Source organism: Anoplophora glabripennis, unplaced genomic scaffold, assembly GCF_000390285.2.
Source record: "Anoplophora glabripennis isolate ALB-LARVAE unplaced genomic scaffold, Agla_2.0 scaffold497, whole genome shotgun sequence".
In the NCBI taxonomy this organism is placed as follows: domain Eukaryota; kingdom Metazoa; phylum Arthropoda; class Insecta; order Coleoptera; family Cerambycidae; genus Anoplophora; species Anoplophora glabripennis.
In genome coordinates, this window is record NW_019416737.1 from 53,643 (window position 1) to 60,660 (window position 7,018).

At 32.2% G+C, this 7,018-nt stretch overlaps 1 long non-coding RNA gene across 1 annotated transcript in view; it reads right to left on the reverse strand.

The window, feature by feature from the left end:
• The window catches only part of LOC108910278, a 22,403-nt gene extending 15,619 nt beyond the window's left edge, over positions 1 to 6,784 (reverse strand). Inside the window, exons 1-2 of the long non-coding RNA XR_001964450.1 lie at positions 6,445 to 6,784; positions 6,100 to 6,351 (exon numbers count right to left, since the gene is read on the reverse strand). This is a non-coding gene — a long non-coding RNA (uncharacterized LOC108910278). The remainder of the gene's footprint in view (positions 1 to 6,099; positions 6,352 to 6,444) is intronic.
• Between the last annotated feature and the right edge of the window lie 234 nt (positions 6,785 to 7,018).

Here is a 7,018-nt window from a genome sequence, read left to right on the forward strand (position 1 = left end):
TTGATTACGGCTACATTTTAAAAATATTTTGAAATATACAGGGTGTCCAGGAAAAGCGTACCATATCAAAGTTATGTATTCTTAAATGGAACACCCTGTATTTTACTGCATTTTTGAAAGCACCGTAAAAAAATAAGTGAACTTTATTAAAGGTTCTGCATACCTACCACTTATTGTTTGTGAAATATTTCAATTTTAGTGAAAATGCAGGCTTAGCGTAGAAATTTAATATTAGCAATAAAAAAATAATTTTAAGGAAGCAGCTTTAGAGAGTGTATTTTAGATCCTTGAGATTATAAAATACAATATTTGTCGTCACTTAGTATTGTAGTAGTAGTATTCAAAAAACTGCTGAATACTTCTCTCAAAGTTAAACATCAATAACTTTGTTATTTTAAATGGGACACCCAATATATTTTTACTTTGGAAGTTAGGAAATTTAAAACTCTTTCAAACTGTGTATACGTTCCCTATACCTATCTCTAACAATATTGGAGATATTTGTGACGTTTCGTTTTTTATCGAATTTTTTTGTAAGAAGTATCCACGTGTCTTCATCGGGGTCTTTATTGAATTGGTTTGGATAGGCTCTCCAAAGCGGATTCCTTAAAATTATTTTTTTATTGCTAATATTAAATTTCTACGCTAAGCCTGCATTTTCACTAAAATTGAAATATCTCACAAACAAAAACTCCTAGATATGCAGAACCTTAAATAAAGTTCACCTATTTTTTACGGTGCTTTCAAAAAATGCAATAAAATACAGTGTGTTTCATTTAAACGCTTTTCCTGGACACCCTGCACATTTAAAAATATTTTTAAAATGTAGCTGTAATCAACCTATACATACTCACCTAAACAGGTTTCTATAACATTTGCCGTTTGGTCCCTAGCCACCGAGGCCCACCCTGTATAGTAAAAAATCGAAATATATTTTTTCACCTTTAACACCCTCTAGAACGAAAAGGAGCAACAATTGACTAAGACATGTTTGGCTCAATCGCTATATTTTGACGTTAACAATATGTCATTAAGCTGTGTACCATTATTAATAACTCACCCTGTAGAAAAGCAGATATTTTATTAATAATTCTATGACGTCTATAGTACCGCAATATCGTTACGTTCTTGTTGGTGGTACAAGGAAACAACGACAGAAAAACAATGCCTACTATTTTATTAAACAGTGACAAAAAATTTGAGTCTGCAAGGTGTTTTTTAAACATACTTTGGACGTAAATAATCGGACAATACGCACGGTACAAGAAAAACGGAATAAGGGAGCAGAGCAGATGTGTTACTTGAACGAGACCAACGGGGAAAACATGGCAAATAGAAAGACGCTTGACTGACCATACACGAAATACTTCCTGAATATTTATAAATGGTAGTCGTTCGTTGGCAGACATTCCTAGAGACTATGTAGCCAACTGTAAAGAAAATAATAAGCCATTTGGAAGCTATGCTATATTCCAACGGGTGTTTACATCCAAATTCAATATTTCGTTTTTCCTACCCAAGAAAGATCTGTGTGAAACTTGTGCGAATTACGAGAACGCTGCTAAAGAAGAAAAGGATAATTTTTTAATTTGGCCGGGAAGATTTTGTCAAAGGAAGAGAAAAAGCGTGACAAAGAAAATAAAAATTTAAAAGGCATTGTTGCAGTATATGACTTCCAAGCAGTTATGCAAATACCCAAAGGACATCTTTCTGTGTTCTTTTACAAATCGAAACTAAACGTATTGAATTTTACTATTTGTGAGTTACAGACAAATAACTGTGAATGCTACGTTTGGGACGAGTCCAACACCCATGGAGGTGTGAACCTGCGTTTTAAAATGTTTACAGAAAAAGTTAACACAGCTGACAGTGAAGTTTTATTTTACTCTAACAACTGCGTAGGCCAGCAGAAAAATAAAAGTGACCCAAAATTTCGCCCATTTCGCCAACCTCACGAATTCGATTCAAAAGTGGTCTAAATAATAGTTTGTGGTGATACTTTAGAGTAGGTAAAATTTTAAGTTGAGCATAGTTTTTGTTTTGGGATATGACAAGTCGAACCTGTTAGTTGGCTTGTTCACGCCAAGATGAATCCAACATTCACTGTGTTTAAAAATTCAAATATGCAAATTGTACCATGTCCTATATAAAATCTTTCGTTCTTTATGAATCCACCATTAGATTTTACCAAACACTTTGTTTTAATGAGGTACTGCGGATTTAAAAAAAAAAAAATCAGGATTTTTGCTGAAAATATTCAATTAATTGGTATTTTTATACTGGAGACTTACGAAATCTCGATAGATACTCTAAATCTTGTATCCGAAGGACTGTGAACTATGATAATTTGGATGCAAGATTAATAATGATGAAAGAAAAAAATTATTGAGTAGGTAATCAAAGTAGGATAAGATTAGATATTCTTTAAGAAAACATCATGTTGTGAGAGACTACGCTTTCATCACTCAGATCATGTAAAATACTACGCAACTATTTTCTTAAAAGAAGTCTCTTCCGCCAGCTCAGCAGCACCCGAATTCGCCAAAAAAAACCTGATTGCTCGCCAAACCAAGTGACTTCTTTAAGTGTTTGCTATATTTTTTAAGTAGATATCCAACAAGATTTGCTATGCTTCCAATATAAAAATATCGTTAAATCAAAGATATTTAGCAAAAATGCAAATTATTTTTTACAAAAATCTTTTATAACTTTCTTGTACTATATTTTTGGTAAAATATAATGAAAGATTCGAAAAGAACGGAAAATTTTACGTTACAAATGTTACTACTTATATTTGTTGAGAATTTTAAGATAACGCAAGAGGTCACGGAGAACTTCGGACTCGCCTTGGCGTGGATGAATCAAATAACGAGTTTAACTTGCCATATCCTAAAAATTGACTGTATGCTCAATTCGAAATTTCGCCTGCATCAACTATCACTATAAGCTATCATTTAGACCACTTTCGAATCAAATTCTTGAGGTCGACAAAACGGGCAGAAAATAGGGTCTTTTTTGGGTCACTCTTTATGTTAGCTTTGTACCTGTACGCTGTCTCGGAATAAAGTCAATTACTTATAAATTCTTGATTAAGGGCCACATTTAAAACGAAGGACTCATACGCTCATCGAAAGACAAGTAAAGCGTCAATTAAGAGATATATGTATACACCTGACGCCTCTACTGCCGCTATTAGATCCGCAAAAAAGCAAGGGACACCTTTTTCTGTAAAGAAACTATGTTTGGAGGATTTTTACGATTTGAAACAACGTTGATTAAAGCTCACAAATGTAAAAATAATTAAAGTTGTGCAAGAATCTTCAGCCTTTGTGTTTTACAAAAATTCTTACAATAATGTTGACTTTAAGGAACCTAATCAATAGGAAAAAAAACATGAAACGATTTAAATATACGTTTGAAGCCTGCATTTACGGTACAACGAGGGTTAGCAGAAAGAAAAAAAAAGTGGTCTTATGTAGGGTTACCAGACGTCCGGATTAATGCAGACATGTTCGGGTTTTTACTACGTCCGGGTAGATCTGGCCAGATTTTTCATAAACGTCCGGATTTTAAAATAGTTGCCTTTATGAACATCAAATAATGCAAAATACAAAATAATAAACTAGTTTTAAAAAATGTAGTTATTTAACCGTTTGAGTGTCAAGAAGCGATTTTGAGCTTCTGTTTCGCTCGAAAAATACCAGAAATAGGCTGCATTTATCTTCTGTGAAAGGAATACTTATAACTACTTATAATTTAAAAAATATGAGCTGTTCAGAGTTTTACGATTTTGTGCTTTTACCAGAAAAGTTAACTCTTAAATAAAATACAAAGCAGCGGAAAGTACCTGTAAAGTGATTAAGTTCTTTTCGTGTGTTGTAACTTGGGTTATTATTTATTGTAGCGTCACCCTCCCAAATCTTCATAAAATTTTGTCTACCCCGCTATTTTCGATGATGCTGAACACGAATCTGAAGTTATTTTTGTGCGGTCGAGAAAAAATGTTTTCAAAATTCTAACCTGGATATTCCACATAACACTATGCAGAACTATGTATATTTTATGTAGCTTTAACAACATCTGTAATAAACAATCAACATTGTTTAAGAAATACATTTTCCCAAATTTGAAGTAAAAAATATGTATTTAATAAATAAAACTATAGTAATTTTATGTGGGATGAACAGCGATCAATGAGAGTGGAGGCACTCAATGTTGTCATCACGAATTACAAATGGCGAATTCAAGGTACAAAATTTTTATTTATTAAAAACATATTTTTTTACTTGAAATTTGCGAAAATGTGTTACGTAAACAATGTTAATCGTTCATAACAGATGTTCTGAAAGCTACATAAAATATACAGAGTTCTGTGTTATGTTATGTGAAATATTCGGGTTAGGATTTTGAAAATTTTTTTTCTCAAAAACTGGGTTAGACCGCACAAAAATAACTTGATTCGTGTTCAGCACCATTCAAAATATTGGGGTAGACAAAATTTTGTGAAGATTTGAGAGGGTGACGCTATAGTAAATAATTGCCGTAACTTTTTTTACTCTGTAAATTTTTAAGTTTAAGTATGAATAAAAAATGTATTTTTTTGCTTGTTTCATTAGTAAAATGAAAATGGTATAATGGTAACCATCATCAATCAGGAGATAATGGGAAAATTGTTACTTTGCTAAAATTATGACGGCCTGATTTTGTATTTTCTTAAAGGCTTGTCCTGGGTGGACAGGCTTTCATCTACTAATCCTAGTCTTATGGATTTGGTTAATAAAAACCACACCCCAAAATACCCCACCAACATTTACAAAGATTTGTAATGCATCGTTTGGTTTTAGATTTAAGGAGTTTATAGTATTTTTATGTTTTTTTAAGAAAAATAAACATATACAGTGTGTTTCTCTTAAAGACTACTACAAGTAAGGAAAGACCCTTAAAAGGAAAGAAATGTATAGCATTTTTGATTTGATCACGCCTCAAAACCCTGAATACAAAGTTTCATTATTATAGCTTTTACGAGGTGTTCACAAAATACGTGCAAACTTCAAAAAATTTCACTCATTGCAGAGTTTTCTTTGTTAACAGTGTAAAATATTTTCCAAGGTATTTTTTCATAATTTTATTAACCGAATGTATATCTATGCAGTTTCATTGATTTATATCGTTGAGGAGAGTTATTAAGAAACAAGAGGAGACAAATTGAACAGTGCATACCAAATGATGGTGGACTAATAGAAAACAGTAATATTTAAGTTTTATTTCGTTGTCTCATTTCTGCTAGAATAAAAAAAATATATCTTTATTGTGAGCACCCTGTATGAGTGAAATCAATGAAACTGCATGGATATACCTTCGGTTAATAAAATTATGAAAAAATACCTTGAAAATATTTCCAGTGTTAATACTCTGCAATGAGTGAAATTTGTCAAAAGTTTGCACCTATTTTGTGAAAAGCTATAAATGAAACTTTGTAGTTAGGGTTTTGAGATGTGATCAAATCGAAAATGCTATCCATTTCTTTCTTAAAATAATGCCTAATATGTTTTTTAATTTTTGGGGGTCATTTCTTAATGATAGTACTTAGGCTGTAGAAATGATCACGTCAAAAAATATATCAAAAAGTGGAGTACTACCATACAACAAAAAAAATTTTAGAAATTGGCCAACGCCAACCGAAATACGGAAGTGTACCGAGTTTAAGTGAAACACACTGTATATTTTCTGAGAAATATTTGTCTTAATGTTTTCTTATTAGTTTTATGAGTAGTTGGTCATAGTTTAGTCAAAAGTTATTTCATATGATAATAATTTCAAACATTTTAAGTTAGAATAATACTTATTCCATATTTTAAAATCAAGGTATACGGCAAGAACGTCACAAGTCTGAACAAATTTTTTATTATTGCTATACCATCTATTTACATCTTTCGACTTTTTTAAATACATTAGTTATTTCTAACAAGTCAGTCCACCTAATTTACAAAATGAATTTTGAGTTATGACATTGTATTTAATGAGTATTAAGTTTTGTTAAATTTTTCGCTTATTATAAAAAAGTTGTGACAAAGGATTAATAGACGTTTAGATCAGTACCTGGACTAGACGACTGACTTGGCGGTACCAAAACTGCAACCCCCTTCGAGATCTGCGACTGCAACTCCCTTCGAAATATGGGACTGCAACAGGAACATCAAATCCAAGGGCTCCAAGGGCCTTAATACTCCAGTGCCACCCTTAGCCTCCAAACTCCAGCAAATGGAGTTTTACCGCCATTTCTTCCATAACCTCGCTAAATGAAAGCTTCAACAAAAGTCCTTTATACACTTATGTAAGTCCCAACGTCACCTAAGGAGAAAAGAGTCATAAAGGGCTACTCCAATAACAACATATAAATGTAACACATGTAGATCTTAAATAACTATTTAAAAAAAGTAATACCTAGACTCGAACAGGAACTCCACGAGAACGCCATAGCGTTTATAACGCCACAAAGTCAGCCTCCATAAAGGATGATGATAACGCACAAAGAAATGCTTACTGGAATGTTATACAAAAAACAATTTCCCGTCTCCATCCAAACTAAACTTTAAAAAACTATATTCACCGATTCCTCGATTTGATTTTCAATTTCATGAGAATGCTACCAACTACCAACTTCTAAATTCATCACACTAGATCAGTACCAACTTACGATTGTTGTAGTACATTTTCTGCATTTATTTATTACATGTTCATATTACGAACATTCATTACAATATGGTAAAATGTTTGTTAACTTACATATAAAACGTATTAGGAGTAGCTGGTGAGTTGATACGCACGGGCAATGTTACCAACCTCTAGAACGCAAATTTCTTCATGACGATCTTTAAAATTCGTCACATTTCGTCGCCCGCTGCAAATTTGAAATTTACTGCATATTGTTTATATAAACGGATTATAAAACAGATAATAAAATGTCCTAAAAAACAAAATGCAGTATTTTTATTAACAAATTTGAAATAAAATCGCT